At 47.2% G+C, this 23,553-nt stretch overlaps 1 protein-coding gene across 5 annotated transcripts in view; it reads right to left on the reverse strand.

Annotated features, from left to right (window-relative positions):
- The window catches only part of fbxl7 (F-box and leucine-rich repeat protein 7), a 530,556-nt gene that overhangs the window by 272,431 nt on the left and 234,572 nt on the right, over positions 1-23,553 (reverse strand). The gene's annotated exons all lie outside the window — the stretch shown is intronic.

Genomic DNA, 23,553 nt, shown 5'->3' on the forward strand with positions numbered 1-23,553 from the left:
CCATCACTACAGACAATGGACCGCAGTTTGTCTCAAGTTAATTCACGGAATTCCTAGCCAGTTACGGAATCCATCACCAGCTGACGTCACACTACAACACACAATCAAATGGTGGCGTTGAACGGTTCAACAGGGTGATAAAGGAAAGTCTGAAAGCTAGTATGGTGGAGGAGAGAACATTCGAACAGTCCATTCAGATCCTACTCCACACATACCGATCCACCCCAAACTCTCTAACCGGCAAGATTCCAGCTGAACATATGATCGGTCGTCACTTTCTGATGCCACTGACCATTCTCAAGCCACCACTACCAGTTAATGAGGAGGTCAGACCGAAAGCAGATGAAATCGCAGGGCGACAAGGGAAAATAAAAATATACTTTGACAAACATACAGGCGCTAGGCAACCACAGTTTAAAGTTGAGATTGGGTTTGAATCAAACGGCCAAATCACGCTCACAAACTTGCTTCATCAGTAGCAGGTCCAAAGCAGATTAAATATTTTCTCGGTACAAATGCTTATTTGTTGGCTGACAACAGCAGGTGGAATGCTGTTTAACGTTTAATAGGGAACAGACCAGGATATTCTGAAGATAGTGGTTATAAGGATACATTTCCTCGAAGACCTGAGAGACTTTCCTATCTCTGTACTTAGAGAAAACCGACAAGTTGAATACTAAGAAATAACCTGATGTATATATGTTTGTTGTTTAGAATAGGTTAATGTAAAAATAGTGTCTTTAGTTAAAAGGGGGAAAAATGTAGTGTTTGACTGATGAGTTTGATTGCCTAAACCTCCAGGTGGAGCGTGAGAGCAGAAATGGACCAGTGGGAGATTTCTGGAAGCTTCCGGGAGACATTTTGAATCCAATTCACAGACACAGGCTTCTGCGAAGACATGTGCCACAATCTATAAGGCCATTTATTGTTTGTATTAATGTGCATTAAATAAACCAGTTGGTTTATCTGCATGGCTCAGAGTGAAATTGGATATCAAAATTAAACCCAGTGTAAACACAACACTTTAACTTACAAGTTCCATGAAGCTCAGGAAATCCATGCACCTACAATTTTGACCGCAAATTGCTCCTACATTGCCGCTTGCACCCACAGTGATGTAGTATTATGACCCTGATGTAGTATTATGCACCAATGCAACGTGATTTTTATTAGATTAAACAATAGTAACTCTTGGAGTGGTCACCTTCCTATGAATTACTTCCCAGTCTGAGAAACAAGACAACTTGATTTCAATATTGTTTGTTTCACTTGGGCTTTGTCACTTTGTTAGGAACCTGAAGTCCGGATCATTTCTGGGTCCTGACCCTGCGTTGGGTCAGATACTATTTTGATACGCAGAGTCTAATTGGCCATGGGGCAAGTGTCGCACTCACTTGCGGCGTCGGGACCAGCATGGAGGTGGGACATGGAAAATGAGGGCCCTTTGAAAAGGCGAAGGGTAGCCATGGCTGGGCTTGCTATTTGCTGAAGCGATAAATCTGCAGGGGTGCGAAAGGACCAGCGCTGTCATGGGCAGGTATCCATGTAATGGTAATGGAGATCAACAGCAGGGGAGTGACTGAAGAATGTGATTGCAGTGTTGCAAGAGATTCAATGACCTGATAAGGTCTGGAAAGGTGATTCGCAAATGGCACCTGAGTGACAGGACACCAACTCTGTATACAGCAGCATACAGAGGAGCTGAACTCACAGAATAATTCTCCCTAACATTGTGAGATCAGCCGCCCTCACATATGTGGCCCTAGTCAAAAGAGGGCGTCACTGAGGGGCACAGCAATTCATGTGAATGTCATACTGGAAGAGGTAAGGGAGGGCAGCCTGCTCATCATGTAAAAGAGAGCGCACAGCGGGTGGTGGTGTGCCATAGTCTTACCCCGATGGAGGAGGTGGCACTGGAAATGGACAGGGTGCCAACACATTAGTCCCTGGGCGATGGCGAAACATGAGGCCATGGACAGCAGGGTCATTTGATAGCTCTATCCTGAGGTGAAGGCCATGGAGGAGCCTCCTGAACAATACGTGCTGTGGCTCTTCGACTGCTGTAATCTATGGGGTTGGTTGTGCTGGGCACCTGCTGAGTAGACCAAGTTCTCATAACCACCTCCTTGTGTTTCCCATGGGGCCTGTTGCAGAGGGGGAGCAGAGTGCCCAACCACAATCATCGCCACCCGCCTCAGCGGATTGGCCCAATTGAGAACTCTAACTCCTGTTCTATTTCTGTCCTTTTCCATAATTATGTTAAAACTGACTGAATTATGATCACTACCACCAAAATGCTCTCCCACTGCCACTCCTTCCACCTGCCCATCTTCATTTCTAAAAACTAAGTCTAAAACTGCGCCCTCTATTGTTGGACTTGCCACATACTGAGCAAAAAAGTTCTCCTGAATGCACTGCAAGAATTCTGCTCCCTCAATTACTTTCACACTAAAACTATCCCAGTTAATATTGGGGTAGTTAAAATCCCCTACTATGACTGCCTTATTGATCTTGCACTTCTCAGAGACTTGCCTACATATCTGTTCTTCTATCTCCCTCTGACTGTTTGGGGGTCTTTAGTATACCCTCAGCAGTGTGATTGCCCCTTTTTTGTTCCTTAGCTCAATCCATATGGCCTCATTTGATGAGCCTTCCAACATATCATCCCTCCTCACAGCTGTAATAGTTTCCTTGACCAAAACTGGCACTCCCCCTTTCTTATCCCTCTCCCTTTCGCATCTGAAAACCCTGTAACCAGGAATGTTGAGCTGCCATTCCTGTCCCTCCTTAAGCCATGTTTCTATAATAGCTATGATATCATACTGCTACTTACCAGTCAACGACTAAAGATGAGCAACATGGGAAAGTGGTGGAAACAAATATTTATGTGAATCAAAAAGTAAACAGATCCTTATCAATCTCACATGTTCTAACATGTCCTTGTGCAACTACAAATCTTTACTCTTCCTCTGCCTAGCAGTTCTACATGCTGAAACGCCTGTGACTTCAGCAGAGGTTAAGGCAGACTGCTCACATTCCTGCTGTAACTGCTCTTCGCTGATATCTCTGGGTTTTGGAGTTAGTAAGGGCCCTGCCAAAGACTGCTCCACCTGCATCTCTACAGCGGCAGAATCGGCCACTGGATTATAAGCCCGCATGTAGGGTATTAACTGAGCAAAAGGTGAGAAGTGCAAGTGCTTTGAGGCGAGTCCCCACTTCGATGTCCCCTTTGACGACCTTCCCTCTCATAGCCCACCCGCACCTTCCTACTAGCAATGAGATGGAGAGCGTTTTGCTGCAGATCACTGGGGTAATGAACAACCAAGACTAGGTTTTCATGCAAAGTGGAATCCATAATGTGCAAACCATTCATGAGGATCTGCATGCACTCGTTTGATTGCCACATATAATGCTCCATGTAGGTGACCACTCTGTCCATGGACGAAGACATCATCGTGAAGGCCTGCAGTATCATGCCACTCAAGCATGAGATTGTCCCCTCCAATCTCTCTGCAAGCATGCACAGCTAACCTAGAAAACCAGCCAGTACACTGCGTGTTCTTTGCTGCTGCTCCAGAAGTATCCTCTTTATTGACGGCCCCTAATGTTCAGCATTATGAGCGGCATGGACAGAGTGGATAGTCAGAAGCTTTTTCCCAGGGTGGAAGAGTCAGTTACTAGGGGACATAGGTTTAAGGTGTGAGGGGCAAAGTTTAGAGGGGATGTGTGAGGCAAGTTTTTTACACAGAGGGTGGTGAGTGCCTGGAACTTGCTGCCAGGGGAGGTGGTGGAAGCAGATACGATAGCGACGTTTAAGAGACATCTTGACAAATATATGAATAGGAAGGGAATAGAGGGATATGGGCCCCGGAAGTGCAGAAGGCATTAGTTTAGGCAGGCATCAGGATCGGCGCAGGCTTGGAGGGCCGAATGGCCTGTTCCTGTGCTGTACTGTTCTTTGTTCATCTGCGTTCAGCTGAGCAGAGCTTGCAGCATCCTGTGGCCTCCAATGCAGACTCTCCATATGCTCTTCCTCATTTGTGATGCGTGAGTCACCAAAAGAAAATCCAACTATCTTCCTTACCAGTCCCACTGAAGTATGAGTATCTGAGCTGGTGCATGGTTGGCATGAGTTCTGTGATGGTGCACCCTCACAGTAAGTGGCCTCCTCTGAGGAGTCATTGTTATTGTCCTCCTGCACCACTTCCTGCTGGATGCTTGAAGGCCCTGTGGGAGATTAAAGACATGAATTAGAAATGTAAAGGGAAGAATGTTTTAATTATGCACATGATCATATTTCACTCACTGCTGATATCAAGTCAACATGAGTGAATGTTGTATAACATGATATTTAAAAAATGTGTGATATTTAATTCCATCATCAAGTACTTGGGAGGCCCCAATTTCCCTATCTCCAACAGCCAAGCACACCAGGGCTCTGTTGTTATCCAGTGTCTCCTCCTCTGCAACTGTCAATTTTGAGATGACTGGAGGGGCAGCTCTGGTTCTCTGCCTCTCCCTCGTGTTTTGCGCTCTCTTCTGCCAGGAGGGAAAGAACAGATTTATGAGTGAGAGTAATCATATGTGTTGAAAGGACAGATAGAGAGTATTCATTGAGGGTGACTATGAGGGACAAGGATGCCAATACATAAAAGTAAGGGAGAGTGTCAGTGGTGGATGGATAGATAGGGATATGAGGAAGCGCACAGATTGAAAGTGATGATGCACTTGCAAAGTAAGTTGACCTGAGGAGTGATGTGCTTGGGAAGGCAGTGTGAGGGGATGTAGGTGAATGTGCCACTGTACCTACCTTTCCTGCCCTGCTCAGGTCATTAAATCACTTTAAGCATTGATCCACGAGTGTGGCACCAAGCTTCTGCTGCTGACCTCATGGGCAACCTTTAGCCATGCCTTCTTTGTTTCCCAAGCTGGCTTCTTCCCCTCATCAGCAGCAGCAGGCCCTTACAGATATCCAGGAAGGCACCACTAAAATGAGGCGCAGCCTTTGAGTATGTGCACTCCAGTCAGCTAATTCCTTCTGTTGTGCTCCCAATCCCAGAATCCATCAAGTTGCATGTTTGGTGTGTCCCTTTAAATACTGGTGTTGAAAGCAATTCATATGGATTGTCATCACAGTTGGGCAAGTTAATTGGTTTCAGAAACCCCAGAAATATTATACTCAGGCAGCGGCTGTGTTAATAAAGCCATTTACCTTCAGGATTTCCCGCGCACTACCGGATTCTTCCTTGCATCCCCATTCTCCCAAGCTTGTCGGTAAGTTAAAATCCAGCCCAAAGTGTATAACATTGATGTTTGCACCAACAAATGTTGGCCATCAAGTGTCCTTCACAGTGGTTGCGCGATTACAGTTTATTGATGTTCGCAGCACTGTTGTTTACTGGAAGCAGGTATAGCCACTTGATGAAATGTTGTTAGCTATATTGAAAACAAAATAGTTAACTACAGTCCCAGCATTTTACAGAATTGCTTCTGTCAGTTAATATGAAGCAGGAATCATCCGGTGGACTGCTAGAGTGATATTATGCAGATATGATGCTGAGCATTGGAACAGTACAAATCTCCACATCTGTAAGTGGTAGAGACAGAAAATCAAATAAACCACCAATGATGAAGCCACATGCATTGCATGATTAGCCAAAAACAAATAAGAAATTATAAGTCTGACTATAATCATAGAAGTTTACAGCACTGAAGGAGGCCATTCAGCCCATCATGTCCATGCCATCCGATAAGTAGCCATCCAGCCTAAAACCACTTTCCAGCTTTTGGTCCGTAGCCTTGGAGGTTATAGCACCTCAAGTGCATATCCATGTACGTTTTAAATGTTATGAGGATTTCTGCCCCTACCACCCTTTCAGGAAGTGGGTTCCAGCCTCTGGGTGAAAACATTTTACCTCGAATCCTCTCTAAACCTTCTATCTCTTACCCTAAATCTATGCCCTCCTGGTTATGGACCCCTCAACCAAGGGAAATACAACCTTCCTATCCACTCTATCTTGACCCCTCCTAATTTTATGCACTCCAATTATGTCTCCTCTCAGCCTCCTCTGTTCCAAAGAAAACAATGCTATCCTATCCAATATTTTCTTATAACTAAAATTCTCCAGTCCAGGCAACATCCTCATAAATCTCCTCTGTACCCTCTCCAGTGTGATCACATCTTTACTACAGTGTGGTGACGAGAACTGCATGCAGTACTCCAGCTGTGGCCTAACTAGTGTTTTATACAGTTCCAGCATAATCTCCCGGCTATTATATTCTATGCCTCTGCTAATAAAGACAAGTATCCCAAATGCCTTCTTGACCACCTTATCTACTTGTCCAGCTGCCTTCAGTGATATGTGGACATGCACTCCAAGGTGCCTCAGGACTTATACGCTCCTCAGTATCTGACCATTTATTGTGTATCCCCTTGATTTTGTTAGCCTTCCCCAAATGCATTACCTCACATTCCTCCAGACTGAACTCCATTTGCCACTTTTCCACCCACCTGACTGGTCCATTGATATCCTGCAGTCTATGAATGGGAAATCAAGTTTAACGAACCTGTTGGAGTATTTTGAGGATGTTACTAACAGAATTGATAATGGGGAGTTGGTGGACGTAGCATACTTGGATTTTCAGAAGGCTTTTGATAAACTGCCCCACAGGAGGGTGGTTGGCAAAATTAAAACACATGGGATAGGAGGTATTGTACCGGCATGGAATAAGGATTGGTTAATAGGCAGAAAGCTAGGAGCAGGAATAAACGGGTCAGTCTCGCGTTGGCAGGCTGTGACTAGTGGGGTACCTCAAGCATCAGTACTTGGGCCCCAGCTGTTCACAATATATATCAATGATGTGGATGTGGGGACAAAATGTAACATTTCCAAGTTTGTTGATGACACAAAACTAGGTGGGAATGTGTATTGTGAGGAAGATGCAAAGCAGCAGGGGATTTGGACAGACTTAGTGAATGGGCAAGAATGGGGCGGCACAGTGGCGTAGTGGTTAGCACCACAGCCTCACAGCTCCAGCGAAACGGGTTCAATTCTGGGTACTGCCTGTGTGGAGTTTGCAAGTTCTCCCTGTGTCTGCGTGGGTTTTCTCCGGGTGCTCCGGTTTCCTCCCACAGCCAAAAGACTTGCAGGTTGATAGGTAAATTGGCCATTATAAATTGCCCCTAGTATAGGTAGGTGGTAGGGAAATATAGGGACAGGTGAGGATATGGTAGGAATATGGGATTAGTGCAGGATTAGTATAAATGGGTGGTTAATGGTCGGCACAGACTCGGTGGGCCGAAGGGCCTGTTTCAGTGCTGCATCTCTAAATCTAAAAAAATCTAAAAAAACATGGCAGATGGAATATAAAGTGGAAAAATGTGAGGTTATCCACTTTGGTAGGAGGAACAGATGTGCAGACTATTAAGAGATTAGAAAGTGTAGATGTAAGTAAGTACTTACTGTTTTACTTACTGTTTTCCTTGTCTTTGAGTTTCTTTTGGCGCCGGAGGAACCGGAAGCTGGTCGGCAGCGAGGACTCCTGGGTAGGTATTTTCCTTAAAGGTGCGGAGCTCCGTGGACTCGGCCTCATTTCCCGGCGGAGCAGCAGGAGAAGGTAGCGACTCTTCGTTGGGTGAGTGAAGGCATCAGGAGCTGTGTTTTAAAAGTAAGTACTTACTGTTTTACTTACTGTTTTCCTTGTCTTTGAGTTTCTTTTGGCGCCGGAGGAACCGGAAGCTGGTCGGCAGCGAGGACTCCTGGGTAGGTATTTTCCTTAAAGGTGCGGAGCTCCGTGGACTCGGCCTCATTTCCCGGCGGAGCAGCAGGAGAAGGTAGCGACTCTTCGTTGGGTGAGTGAAGGCATCAGGAGCTGTGTTTTAAAAGTAAGTACTTACTGTTTTACTTACTGTTTTCCTTGTCTTTGAGTTTCTTTTGGCGCCGGAGGAACCGGAAGCTGGTCGGCAGCGAGGACTCCTGGGTAGGTATTTTCCTTAAAGGTGCGGAGCTGAGTTAACCCGAGCCACTACACATGTAGTGTCTCCCACCCATCCTCCTCCTCTAACCTAATAATAAGACCCTTTTTACCCTCCTCCTCTAACCAAAAAGGACTGAGCAGGTAAGCTATTTACTGTTTTTGTTAATATCTATAGTTGTACTTAACTAAGGGGTAATTGAATAAAAGAAATGGCAGCCAGTGTAGTGTATTGCTCCTCCTGCAGAATGTTCGAGGTGAGGGGAACCTCCGGTGACCCTGCCGACTTCACCTGCTGGAAGTGCATCCGTCTCCAGCTCCTATCAGACCGTGTTAGGGAATTGGAGCTGGAGCTGGATGAACTGAGGATCATTCGGGAAGCTGAGGGGTTGATAGATAGAAGCTACACGGAGGTCGTTACTCCACAAATCAAAGGCAGCTGGGTAACAGTTAGAGGTGGGAAGAGGTCAGTGCAGGGATCTCCTGTGGTCGTTCCCCTCAACAACAAGTATACAGTTTTAGATACTGTTGGGGGGGACGGCCTATCGGGGGCAGGCTGCAGTGACCGGGCCTCTGGCACGGGGTCCTGCACTGTGGCTCAGAAGGGAAGGAGGGAGAATGGGAGAGCACTAGTCATCGGGGACTCGATGGTGAGGAGTACGGACAGGCGGTTCTGTGGGCGCAGGCGAGACGCACGGATGGTTTGTTGCCTCCCTGGTGCCAGGGTCCGTGATGTTTGTGATCGCGTCTTCAGGATCCTTAAAGGGGAGGGGGAGCAGCCAGAGGTCGTGGTGCACATTGGCACCAACGACGTAGGAAGGAAGGGTGGCACAGATGTTAGAAGTGAGTTTAGGGAGTTAGGCTGGAAGCTGAAAGCTCGGACGGACAGAGTTGTTATCTCTGGTTTGTTGCCGGCGCCACGTGATAGTGAGGCTAGGAATAGGGAGAGAGCACAGCTGAACACGTGGCTGCAGGAATGGTGTAGGAGGGAGGGCTTCCAGTTCTTGGATAATTGGACTGCATTCTGGGGAAGATGGGACCTGTTCAAACAGGACGGGCTGCATCTGAACCAGAGGGGCACCAATATCCTGGGAGGGAGGTTTGCTAGTACTGTTCGGGAGGGTTTAAACTAGTTTGGGAGGGGGATGGGAACCGGACTTGTAATCCAGGGACCAGTGGGTCCACTCAGAAAGACAAAGAGTGTAGTGAGGTATTGGGGAAGGTAGCACTGTCACAGAGGACAGATGGGCACGGAGAAGGGTTAAAGTGCGTATACTTCAACGCAAGAAGCATCAGGAATAAGGTGAGTGAATTGAAGGCGTGGATGGGCACTTGGGACTACGATGTTGTGGCCATCACTGAAACGTGGATAGGTGAGGGGGAGGAATGGTTTTTGGAGGTACCTGGTTATAGATGTTTTCATAAGATTAGGAATGGTGGTAAAAGAGGTGGGGGGGTGGCATTGTTAGTTAGAAATAGTGTAACAACTGCTGAAAGAATTTTCGAGGAGGATCTGCCGACTGAGGCACTGTGGGTTGAGGTCAGGAACAGGAAAGGAGCAGTCACCTTGATGGGAGTTTTCTATAGGCCCCCCAATAGCAGCAGGGAGGTGGAAGAGCAGATTGGGAAACAGATTTTGGAAAGGAGCAGAAGTCACAGGGTAGTAATTATGGGGGATTTCAACTTCCCAAATATTGATTGGCAACTCTTTAGATCGAATAGTTTGGATGGGGTAGTGTTTGTGCAGTATGTCCAGGAAGCTTTTCTGACTCAGTATGTAGACTGCCCGACCAGAGGGGAGGCAATATTGGATTTGGTACTAGGTAATGAACCAGGGCAAGTGATAGAGCTGTTGGTGGGCGAGCACTTTGGAGATAGTGATCACAATTCTGTAGCATTCACTGTGGTAATGGAGAGGGATAGGTATGTGCAACAGGGCAAGGTTTACAATTGGGGGAAGGGTAGATATGATGCTGTCAGGCAGGAACTGAGGAGCATAAGTTGGGAGCATATGCTGGCAGGGAAGGGCACGGTCGAAATGTGGAACTTTTTCAAGGAGCAGATAGTAGGGGCCATTGATAAGCATGTCCCTGTCAGACAGGGAAGGGATGGTCATGTGAGGGAACCGTGGTTGACAAGAGAGGTTGAGAGTCTTGTTAGGAAGAAGAAGGATGCGTATATAAAGTTGAGGAAAAAGGGCACAGGCATAGCTCTGGAGGGATACAAGATGGCCAGGAAGGATCTGAAGAAAGGGATTAGGAGAGCTAAGAGAGGGCATGAAAAATGCTTGGCGGGTAGGATAAAAGAAAACCCCAAGGCCTTTTACGCGTATGTCAGAAATATGAGGATGACCAGGGGGACCATAGGTCCGGTCAAGGACAATAGCGGGAGACTGTGTGTTGAGCCGGAAGAGATAAGTGAGGTTTTGAATGAGTACTTCTCTTCGGTATTTACGAATGAGAAGGGGTGTATTACTGAAGAGGACGGTGTGAAACAGACTGGTAAGCTCGAGGAAGTGCTCGTTAGGAGGGAAGATGTGTTGGGGTTTTTGAATAACTTGAAGATAGACAAGTCTCCCGGGCCTGACGGGGTATATCCAAGGATGTTATGGGAAGCAAGGGATGAAATTGCAGAGCCGCTGGCAATGATCTTTTCATCTTCTCTGCTGACGGGGGTGGTACCAGGTGATTGGAGGGTGGCAAATGTTGTGCCCCTGTTCAAGAAAGGGAATAGGAACAACCCTGGGAATTACAGGCCAGTTAGTCTTACATCGGTGGTAGGCAAGTTGATGGAAAAGGTGCTGAGGGATAGGATTTCTGAGCATCTGGAAAGACACTGCTTGATTCGGGACAGTCAGCACGGTTTTGTGAGGGGTAGGTCTTGCCTCACAAGCCTGATTGAATTCTTTGAGCAGGTGACCAAGCAAGTGGATGAGGGTAAACCAGTGGATGTGGTGTACATGGATTTTAGTAAGGCATTTGATAAGGTCCCCCATGGTAGACTTATGGAGAAAGTCAGGAGGCATGGGATAGTGGGGAATGTGGCCAGTTGGATTAAGAATTGGCTAACTGATAGAAGGCAGAGAGTGGTCTTAGATGGTAAATACTCAGCCTGGAGCCCAGTTACCAGTGGCGTGCCGCAGGGATCAGTTCTGGGTCCTCTCCTGTTTGTGATTTTTATTAACGACTTGGATGAGGAAGTCGAAGGGTGGGTCAGTAAATTTGCAGATGATACAAAGGTTGGTGGAGTTGTGGATACCGAGGAGGGCTATTGTCGTCTGCAGGGGGACTTGGATAGGTTGCAGTGCTGGGCTGAAAAGTGGCAGATGGAGTTTAACCCTGAAAAGTGTGAGGTCGTCCATTTTGGAAGGACAAACATGAATGCAAAATACTGGGTTAACGGTAGGGTTCTTGGGCATGTGGAGGAGCAGAGAGACCTTGGGGTCTATGTGCATAGATCATTGAAAGTTGCAACTCAAGTGGATAGGGCTGTGAAGAAGGCATATGGGGTGTTAGCGTTCATTAGCAGAGGGATTGAATTTAAGAGCCGTGAGGTGATGATGCAGCTGTACAGGACCTTGGTAAGGCCTCATTTGGAGTACTGTGTGCAGTTCTGGTCGCCTCATTTTAGGAAGGATGTGGAAGCCTTGGAGAGGGTGCAGAGGAGATTTACCAGGATGTTGCCTGGAATGGAGAATAAGTCTTACGAGGAAAGGCTGAACATTCTAGGCCTCTTCTCATTAGAAAGGAGAAGGATGAGGGGTGACATGATAGAGGTTTATAAGATGATCAGGGGAATAGATAGGGTAGACAGTCAGAAACTTTTTCCCCGGGTGGAGCAAAGCGTTACAAGGGGTCATAAATTTAAGGTGAAGGGTGGGAGATATAAGGGGGATGTCAGGGGAAGGTTCTTTACCCAGAGAGTGGTCGAGGCATGGAATGCCTTGCCCGGGGAAGTTGTTGAGTCAGAAACTTTAGGGACTTTCAAAAGGCTTTTGGATAGGTATATGGATAAAGGAGAATGATGGGGTATAGATTAAATTGTCCTTGACAGAGGACAAAGGATCGGCACAACATTGTGGGCCGAAGGGCCTGTTCTGTGCTGTATGTTCTATGTTCTATGTTCTAAAGGGACCAGGGTGTCCTCGTCAATATGAACATATGAATTAGGAATAGGAGTAGGCCACTCGGCCCCTCGAGCCTGCTCCACCATTCAATAAAATCATGGCTGATCTGATTGTAACCTCAACGGCACATTCCCGCCCACCCCCAATAACCTTTCACTCCCGAGATATCAAGAATCTATCTACCTCTGCCTTAAAAATATCCAAAGGCTCTCCTTCCACTGCCTTTTGAGGAGCAGTACTGGACCTAATCCTAGGGAATGAAGCTGGACAAGTGGCACAAGTGTCATGGGGCGCATTTCGGGGACAGTGACCATAACTCTGTAAGATTTAAAGCAGTTATGGAAAAGGATAAAGATGAACTGGAAATAAAGGTACTGAATTGGGGGAAGGCCGATTTCAATATGATAAAACAGGATCTGGACAAAGTGGACTGGGAGCAGCTACTTGCAAGAAAGTCTACATCAGACCAGTGAGAGTCATTCAAGGAGGAAATAGTGAGAGTTCAGAGCCAACATGTACCAGTTTATTTATTTTTTATTTATTTTATTTAGAGATACAGCACTGAAACAGGCCCTTCGGCCCACCGAGTCTGTGCCGACCAAGAACCACCCATTTATACTAACCCTACAGTAATCCCATATTCCCTACCACCTACCTACACTAGGGGCAATTTACAACGGCCAATTTACCTATCACCTACAAATCTTCGGCTCTGGGAGGAAACCGGAGCATCCGGCGAAAACACACGCGGTCACAGGGAAAACTTGCAAACTCCGCAAAGGCAGTACCCGGAATTGAACCCGGGTCCCTGGAGCTGTGAGGTTGCAGTGCTAACCACTGCGCCACTGTGCCGCCCCAGTTAAGGTGAAGGGTAGGACCAACAAGTCCAGGGAACCCTGAATGTCAAGGGATGTAGAGGATTGGATGAGGAAAAAAAAGGAGGCTTATGGCAGATTCAGAGTGCTGAAATCAGCAGAGGCACTACAGGAGTATAGAAAATGTAGGGGGGTACTTTAAAAAGTAATTAGGAGAGTGAGGAGGGGACATGAAAAAACACTGGCAGGCAAGATAAAGGAAAATCCTAAGGTGTTTTATAAGTATATTAAGGGCAAAAGGATAACCAGGGAAAGAGTAGGTAGGGCCCATTAGGGACCAAAGTGGCAATCTGTGTGTGGAACTGGAGGACATGGTGAGGTTTTAAATGATTACTTTTCATCTGTGTTCACTATGGAGAAGGATGATGTAGGCGTAGAGATCAGGGAGGGGGATTGTGATATACTTGAACAAATTAGCAATGAAAGGGAGGAAGTATTAGCTGTTTTAGCAGGCTTAAAAGTGGATAAATCCCTAGGCCCAGATGAGATGTATCCCACGCTGTTATGTGAAGCAAGGGAGGATATAGCAGGCTCTGACACAAATTTTCAAATCCTCTCTGGCTACAGGAGAGGTACCAGAGGAGGGACGGCGAATGTGGTACCATTATTCAAGAAGGGTCGCAGGGATAAACCAGGTTTGTTTCACAGGCCGGTGAGTCTAACATCAGTGGTTGGGAAACTATTGGAAAAAATTCTGAAGGACAGAATGAATCTCCACTTGGAGAGGCAGGGATTAATCAGGGATAGTCCGCATGGCTTTGTCAGGGGGAGATCATGTCTAACTAACTTGATTGAATTTTACGAGGCAGTGACTAGATGTGTGGATGAGGGTAAAGCAGTTGATGTAGTCGACATGGATTTCAGTAAGGCTTTCGATAAAGTCCCGCATGGGAAATTGGTCATGAAGGTAAGAGCCCATGGGATCCAAGGCAATTTGGCAAATTGGATCCAAAATTGGCTTAGTGGCAGGAGGCAGAGGGTAATGGTCGAGGGTTATTTATGCGAGTGGTAGCCTGTAACCAGTGGTGTACCACAGGGATTGGTGCTGGGGAACTTGCTGTTTGTAGTGTACATAGAGCCATAGAGTTGTACAGCATAGAAACAGGCCCTTCGGCCCACCCTGCCCATGCCGACCATAATGCCTATCTATACTAATCCCACCTGCCTGCATTAATTCCATATCCCTCTTTGCCTTGCTCATTCAAGTACCTGTCCAGATGCCTCTTAAATGTCACGACTGTTCCTGCCTCCACCACCTCCTCAGGCAGCTCATTCCAGATACCCACTATTCTTTGTGTGAACAATTTACCCCTTTGATCCCCTTTAAACCTCCTCCCTCTCACATTAAATCTATGCCCACTAGTTTTAGTCACCCCTACCATGGGAAACAGACTCTGGCTATCTACCCTATCTATGCCTCTCATAATTTTATATACCTCTATCATGTCCCCTCTCAGCCTCCTTCGCTCCAGGGAAAACAGACCCAGCCTATCCAATCTCTCTTTAAAACTCAAGCCCTCCAAACCAGGCAACATCCTTGTGAATCTCTTCTGCACCCTCTCTAGCTTAATCACATCTTTCCTGTAGTGCAGCAACCATAACTGCGCACAGTACTCCAAATGCGGCCTAACCAACATTATGTACAACTGTAACATGACGTCCCAACTCTTGTACTCAATGCCGCGGCTGATGAAAGCATGTATGCCATATGCCTTCTTCACCACCCTGTCTACCTGTGTTGCCACTTTCAGGGAACTATGTACTTGCACCCCAAGCTCTCACTACTCAACAACACTCCCCAGGGCCCTGCCATTCACTGTATATGTCCTGCCCTGGTTTAACTTCCCAAAATGCATCACTTCACACTTGTCTGCGTTAAATTCCATTTGCCACTCCCTTGCCCACTTTCCCAGTTGATCTATATTCTGTTGTAACCTTAGACAACCTTCTTCACTGTCCACTATACCACCAATTTTGGTGTCAACTGCAAACTTACTAATCATTCCCCTTACATTCACATCCAAGTCATTAATATATATGACAAATAACAGAGGGCCCAGCACCAATACCTGCGATCTACCACCGGCGTCCAATCTGAAAAACAACCCTCCACTACCACCCTCTGCCTCCTAATACCAAGCCAATTTTGTATCCAATTTACACGCTCACCCTGGATCCATCGTGTTCGAACCTTCTGGACCAGCCTACCATGCGGGACCTTGTCAAAGGCCTTGCTAATGTCCATGTAGACAACATCCATCGCCCTGCCCTCGTCAATCCTCTTGGTCACCTCCTCGAAAAACTCAATCAAATTCGTGAGACATGATGTCCCACGCACAAAGCCATGCTGACTATCCCTAATCAGACCATGCCTTTCCAAATGCATATAAATCCTGTCTCTCAGAATCCCTTCCAATAACTTTCCCACCACTGATGTAAGGCTCACCGGCCTGTAGTTCCCTTGCTTATCCCTGCTGCCCTTCTTAAATAAAGGCACAACATTAGCTATCCTCCAGTCTTCTGGGACCTCACCCGTGGCTAACGATGATACAAAAATCTCTGCCAGGGCCCCAGCAATCTCCTCCCTTGCTTCCCATAGCATCCTAGGATACACTTGATAAGGCCCTGGGGATTTATTCACCTTAATATGCTTCAAAACCTCAAACACCCCCACCTTTGTAATGTTGATATGCTCCAGGATATCGGTGTTCCCTCCCTTGAACTCACTAGCTTCCATTACCTTCTCCACGATAAATATGGACGAGAAATATTCATTTAAGACCTTGCCCATTTCCCGTGGCTCCACACATAGATTGCCACATAGATCCTTACTCTCTCCCTAGCTACCCTTTTACTCTTAATATACTTATAGAATCTTTTCGGATTCTCCTTTATCTTATCTGCCAGGGAAATCTCATGGCCCCTTGTCGCCCTCCTAATTTCCTTCTTAAGTGTAGTCCTACATCCCTTATACTCCTCGAGGGACTCGCTTGATCCCAGCTGCCAATACCTGACATATGCCTCCTTCTTTGTCCTGACCAGACCCTCAATATCTCTTGTCAACCAAGGTTCCCTAAACTTGCCAGCCTTGCCCTTCCAACTAACAGGAACATGCCAGCCCTGAACTCTTCCTATCTCACTTTTAAAAGCCTCCCACCTGCCGGACGTCCCTTTACCTGTAAACAGCCTCTCCCATTCAACCTTTGAGAGTTCCTGTCTGATGCCATCGAAATTAGCCTTCCCCCAATTTAGGACTTCAACCTGAGGACCAGTCCTATCCTTTTCCATTACTATCTTGAAGCTAATAGAGTTATGGTCACTGGTCCCAAAGTACTCCCCCACTGAAACATCAACCACCTGCCCATCCTCATTTCCTAAGAGGAGGTCGACTGTAGCCCTTTCTCTCGTAGGGCCATCCACATACTGCTTCAGAAAACTATCCTGGACACACTTAACAAATTCTTCCCTATCTGATCCCTTCGCATTAAGGCAGTCCCAGTCAATATTAGGGAACTTAAAATCACCTCCTATTACAACTCTATAATTCCTACACCTGTCTGTGATTTCCCTCCATATATGCTCCTCCACTTCCCTCTGACTACTGGGGGGCCTATAGTATAATCCCATCAAAGTGATCACCCCTTTCTTATTTCTAAGTTCTACCCATATGGCCTTGCTGGACATTCCCCTCGGGATATCCTCTCTAAGTACTGTCGTGATCACCTCCTTAATCAATAGTGCAACTCCCCCTCCTCTCTTACCTCCACCTCTGTCACGCCGGAAGCATCGGTACCCCGGAACACTGAGCTGCCAGTCCTGCCCATCCCTCAACCACGTTTCTGTAATAGTTACAATATCACAATCCCATGTACCGATCCGTGCTCCGAGTTCATCTGCCTTACCTGTAAGGCTTCTTGCATTAAAGTAAATGCAGTTTAGCCTACCAGACCTTCCACGCTCCCTGTCCTGCCCCTGCCCGGCCTGCCTACTGGACTTGCTTGCTTTAACCTCTACATTTGCCTCAACTATCTCATCTGAGAGACTACTACTTTGGGTCCCACCCCATGCAAGACTAGTTTAAACCCTCCCGAGTAGTACTGGCAAACCTCCCCGCAAGGATATTGGTCCCCCTCCAGTTTAGATGCAACCCGTCCTTCTTGTACAGGTCACCTCTGCACCAGAAGAGATCCCAATGATCCAAGTAGCTGAAGCCCTCCCGCCTACACCAGCTCTTCAGCCACGCATTCATTTGCCTAATCCTCCTATTACTACCCTCACTAGCACGTGGCACAGGGAGTAATCCTGAGATTACAACCCTAGAGGTCTTGCTTTTTCACCTTCTGCCTAACACGACCTCTGGCTGCTCAACCTCACCTTTCAGAATGTCCTGCAGCCGCTCCAAGACATCCTTGACAATAGCACCAGGGAGGCAACATACCATCCTGGAGTTTCTTTTGTGGCCACAGAAACGCCTATCTGAACCCCTTACGATAGAATCCCCGATCACTATAGCTCTTCCAACACTTTTCCTCCCCTGCTGTGCAGCAGAGCCCTCCGTGGTGCCACAAACTTGGCTGTTGCTGCTTTCCCCTGGGAGGTCATCCCCCCCCAATAGTATCCAAAGCGGTATATCTGTTTGAGAGGGGGATGGCCACAGGGGACTCCTGTACTACATGCCTACGCCTACTACTCCGTCTGGTGGTCACCCATCTCTTTTCTGCCTGTGCAGCCATTACCTGCAGTGTGACCACCTCACTAAACATGCTATCCACCACTTCCTCAGCATCGCGGATGCTCCACAGTGAGTCCACCCGCAGCTCCAGCTCCGTAATGTGGGTAGCCAGTAGCTGCAGCTGGATAGACTTCCTGCACACATGGTCGTCAGGGACACTGGAAGCGTCCCTGATTTCCCACATAGCACAGCAGGAGCATATCACGGGGCTGAGCTCTCCTGCCATGACTTACCCTTCAGTTAATTAGTTACCCCCTTAATTAAAAAATACTAATTATACTAGGGCACTTGTTCTACCCACTTCAATCCAAAGTCCTTAAAAAAAAACACTTAAGTAGTACACACCTTATCACCAGAGATTTTTTGTTCCACCAAAAAAAACAACTTTCCCCTTATTTTTTTAAGATATTCTAACAGCTGCTACTCACCAACCAATCACCTTGCTCCGTGACCTTTTGGTCAGCTATGTGGCCTGGTCCAATCGAGACCTCCTTTGTTATCTCTTGCCCCACCCCCACCTCACTTGCTTATAACCTGTGACTTTTCTAATATTTGTCAGTTCCGAAGAAGGGTCACTGACCCAAAACGTTAACTCTGCTAAACAGCATCCGCAGTATTTTGCTTTTATTTTAGTGTTTAATTCACTGCCACTTCTCTTCCAGGAATGCCTACCTTGAAGAAGTTCTGCTCTTCTCTCCGACGGGATTTTCGTTTGTCTCTTTTACCTTGTTCACCTTCATTGCTTTCTATTTCCCTCCTGGTGTTTGATAAGGTATCTACCAAAACTCGTTTTCACAGCCACATCTCCTTCCTCAGTGACTGTCTCCGGCTCCGACTTATTCCACGTGGATTCCAACTGCAGTTTCACCCATCATGCTTTGAAACCACCCAGGATCACAGGTATCTCCGAGAAATACAACGTTCCTCGGACTGCGACTCTCGCCGCATCCTGAGATCCACACTCAGTGCTATGCGCCGCCACATGCACACACTGGACCTCTCTCTCCAGCAGCACCGCCTCACCTTATCTCAAAGCTGTTCTACTCTGCAGTTTCATTTCATCTTTCGTCTCATTCGACGCAGGTTCAACCCGTACAGCCTCATTTGATGATCTCCCTAACATATCATCTCTTCTCACGGCTGCATTTGTTTCTTTAATCAATATTGCCACCCACCTCCATTTTTATCCCCCCATCTCAGCTAAAAACCTTCTAACCAGGAATATTAAGCTGCCGTCCATACCCCTCTCTAAGCCATTTTTCTTATTCTCTGACCAAAGTGCAGCCCCTCACTCTTAGCTCTGCGGAACTTAATTTGCCATTTAACTGTCCATTCTGCAAGTTCATTAACGTCTTCAGCTATTTTGTTGCATTCTTCCTTTGTAATAACTGTTGTCCTAATTGTCAATCGTCTTCTGCAGCCCCTAACATTCATATAATTGGTGAATAACAGTGGTTCCAGTGCCATTGCTTGGGGAACATCACTGTTCACCTTCCATCAGCCTATTCCCTGATTTCTGTTTCTGTCGCCATTCTACTACTTATCCCCGAACTCCACTTGCTCTAAGATTTGTTGTGAGTTTGTTGCGTGATACCATGTCATAGAGTTATACAGCACAGAAACAGGCCCTTCGGCACATCGTCTCTGTGCCAGCCGTCAAGCACCTAACTATTCTAATCCCATTTTCCAGCACTTGCTCCGTAGCCTTGCATGCAACGGTGTTTCAAGTGCTTATACCACCTCTTCAGGCAGTACGTTCCAGATTCCAACCACCCTCTGGGTAAAATTTTATTTCCTTAAATCCCCTCTAAACTTCCTGCCCTCCTGCCCCTTACCTTAAATCTATGCCCCCTGGTTATTGACCCCTCTGCTAAGGGAAAATGTTTCTTCCTATCAAACCTATCAGTGCCCCTCATAATTTTGTATAACTCAATCATGTCCCCCCTCAGCCTTCTCTGCTCTAGGGAAAACAACCCTAGCCTTTTCAGTCTCTCTTCATAGCTGAAATGCTCCAGCCCAGGCAACATCCTGGTGAAATAAAAACAAGAAATGCTGGAAATACTCAGCAGGTCTGGCAGCATCTTTGCAGAGAGAAGCAGAGTTTTCCTGGTGAATCTCCTCTGCACCCTCTCCAGTGCAATCAGATGTGTGGTGGCCAGAACTGTACACAGTTCTCCAACTGCGGCCTAACTAGCGTTTTATACAGCTCCATCATAACCTCTTATATTCTATGACTCGGCTAATAAAGGCAAGTATCCCATATGCCTTCCTAACCACCTTATCTACCTATGCTGCTGCCTTCAGTGATCTATGGACAAGTATACCAAGGTCTCTCTGACCCTCTGTACTTCCTAGGGTCCTACCATCCATTGTATATTCCCTTGCCTTGTTAGTCCTCCCAAAATGCATCACTTCACACTTCTCAGGATTAAATTCCATTTGCCACTGCTCTGCTCATCCTCCCAGCCCACAGATATTGTCCTGTAATCTAAGGCTTTCCTCCTCACTACTTACGACACCACCAATTTTCGTGTCATCTGCGAACTTACTGAAGCTGATAGGGACTAATGCCCCTCCAGATCCTCCTTCTGCTTCACTTCCCTCTGACCCCACCCCTTCTGATCTGACCCCTTGCCGTGTATTCACTATACCCTCTGACCTCCCCCTCTCTGAGGCTGAGCGTTCTGTACTCAGCAAAGGTCTCAGTTTTATCCCCTTACGCCCCCACCTCAATGAATTTCGCGCTCGGCATGACATTGAGCTCTTCTTCCGTCGCCTCCACCTCCGGGCTCACTTCTTTGACCAGGAGTCCTCCCCCCGACCAGCAGACCCATTCACCCGCCTCCAGCATTCTCCCTCTACCTGGACCCCTCCCCCTGGCCTCTTACCCGCTCTTGATCTCTTCATTGAAAACTGTCGGCGAGACATTGGTCATCTCAATTTCTCTGCCCCCCTCACTCACTCTAACCTGTCCCCCTCTGAACTTGAGGCACTCCGTTCTCTCAGGTCAAACCCCGACATGGTCATCAAACCTGCAGACAAGGGTGATGCTGTTGTCGTATGGCGTACCGACCTCTACCTTGCAGAAGCTCAACGTCAACTCACGGACACTTCTTCCTACCTCCCTCTGGACCATGTCCCCACCACCGAACATCAAGCCACCGTCCAAAGGACTGTCACTGATCTCATCTCCTCTGGAGATCTTCCCTCTACAGCTTCCAACCTCATAGTCCCACAACCCCGGACAGCCCGCTTCTACCTCCTTCCCAAAATCCACAAACGGGACTGTCCCGGCAGACCCATTGTGTCAGCCTGCTCCTGCCCCACTGAACTTCCTATCTAGACTCTATCTTTTCTCCGCTGGTCCAGTCTCTTTCCACCTAAATCCGTGACTTTTCTGACGCCCTACGTCATTTTGACAATTTCCAGTTTCCTGGTCCCAATCGCCTCCTCTTCACGATGGACGTCCAATCGCTCTACACCTCCATCCCCCACCAGGATGGTTTGAGGGCTCTCCGCTTCTTCCTGGAACAGAGGCCCAACCAGTCCCCATCCACCACCACCCTCCTCCGCCTGGCTGAACTTGTTCTCACATTGAACAACTTCTCCTTCAACTCCACGCACTTCCTTCAGGTAAAAGGTGTCGCTATGGGTACCCGCATGGGTCCTAGTTATGCCTGTCTTTTTGTGGGATATGTCGAGCATTCTTTGTTCCAGTCCTACTCAGGCCCCCTCCCCCAACTCTTTTTCCGGTACATTGATGACTGTATCGGTGCCGTTGCCTGCTCCCGCCCCGAACTGGAAAACTTTATCAACTTTGCTTCCAATTTCCCCCCTTCTCTCACCTTTACATGGTCCATCTCTGACACTTCCCTTCCCTTCTTCGACTTCTCTGTCTCCATCTCTGGGGATAGGATGTCTACTAATATCCATTATAAGCCCACCGACTCTCACAGCTACCTCGACTCCACTTCTTCACACCCTACCTCCTGTAAGGACTCTATTCCATTCTCCCAGTTTCTCCGTCTCCGACGCATCTGCTCTGATGATGCTACCTTCCATGACGGTGCTTCTGATATGACCTTTTTCCTCAACCGAGGATTTCCCCCCACTGTGGTTGACAGGGCCCTCAACCGTGTCCTGCCCATTCCCCGCACCTCTACCCTCACCCCTTCCCCTCCCTCCCAGAACCGTGACAGGGTTCCCCTTGTCCTCACTTTTCACCCCATCAGCCTCCATATCTAAAGGATCATCCGCCGCCATTTCCGCCACCTCCAGCGTGATACCACTACCAGTTGCATCTTCCCCTCCCTTCCCCTGTCAGCATTCCGAAGGGATCATTCCCTCCGCGACACCCTGGTCCACTCCTCCATTACCCCCACCACCTCGTCCCCGTCCCATGGCACCTTCCCCTGCAATCGCAGGAGGTGTAATACCTGCCCATTTACCACCTCTCTCCTCACTATCCCAGGCCCCAAACACTCCTTTCAGGTGAAGCAGCGATTTACTTGTACTTCTTTCAATGTAGTATACTGTATTCGCTGCTCACAGTGTGGTCTCCTCTACATTGGGGAGACCAAGCGCAGACTGGGTGACCGCTTTGCGGAACATCTCCGCTCAGTCCGCAAGCAGGACCCTGAGCTTCCGGTTGCTTGCCATTTCAACACTCCCCCCTGCTCTCATGCTCACATCTCTGTCCTGGGATTGCTGCAGTGTTGCAGTGAACATCAACGCAAGCTCGAGGAACAGCATCTCATTTACCGATTAGGCACACTACAGCCTGCCGGACTGAACATTGAGTTCAATAATTTCAGAGCATGACAGCCCCCCATTTTACTTTCATTTTTAGTCATTTTTTCTTCCTTTTTTTTAACATTCATTTTTACATTTTTTACAATTTTTTTTTTGCATTTATTTCATTTCATCTTAGTCTGTTCAGTTTGCTTACCCACTGTTTTTTTCAGGTTTGCACTTGTTGCTGTTCAATATTCAGTATATTAACACCTAATCTGTGCTAATGCTTTGTCTTTCAACACACCATTAACATATTGTTTGCCTTTGCTCCGTGACCTTTTGGTCAGCTATGTGGCCTGGTCCAATCTAGACCTCCTTTGTTATCTCTTGCCCCACCCCCACCTCACTTACTTATAACCTGTGACTTTTCTAATATTTGTCAGTTCCGAAGAAGGGTCACTGACCCGAAACGTTAACTCTGCTTCTCTTTTCACAGATGCTGCCAGACCTGCTGAGTGGTTCCAGCATTTCTTGTTTTTATTTAAGGCAGTAATGGGGGTGTGGGGGTTCAATTACATTAATAATAACTGGGATACAGTGAGTGTAAATGGTACAAAGGGCACAGAATTCCTAAATTGCATTCAGGAGAACTTTTTTCGCCAGTATGTGGTAAGCCCAACAAGAAGGGGGAGGTTGGACAATTCTGGATTTAGTTTTAAGAAATGAAGCTGGGCAGGTCGATGGAGTATCAGTGGGAGAGCACTTTTGTGGTCGTGATCATAATTCAGTTAGATTTAGCACAGTTAGGAGTAAAAGTTCTCAACTGGGGAAAGGCCAATTTTACTGAGAAGTGACTCTGCTTCCACTGCCTTTCAAGGAAGAGTTCCAAAGACTCACAACTCTCTGAGAGAAAAATATTTCTCCTCAGCTCTGCCTTAAAATGGGCGACCTCTTATTTTTAAACAGTGACCCCAAGTTCTATATTCTTCCACAAGAAGAAATAAATATCCTTTCCACATCCAGCCTGTCAGAATCTTATATGTTGCAATCAAGTCACCTCTTACTCTTCCAAACTCCAGCGGATACAAGCCTAGGCTGCCCAAACTTTCCTC

Source organism: Heterodontus francisci, chromosome 2 (assembly GCF_036365525.1).
Source record: "Heterodontus francisci isolate sHetFra1 chromosome 2, sHetFra1.hap1, whole genome shotgun sequence".
In the NCBI taxonomy this organism is placed as follows: domain Eukaryota; kingdom Metazoa; phylum Chordata; class Chondrichthyes; order Heterodontiformes; family Heterodontidae; genus Heterodontus; species Heterodontus francisci.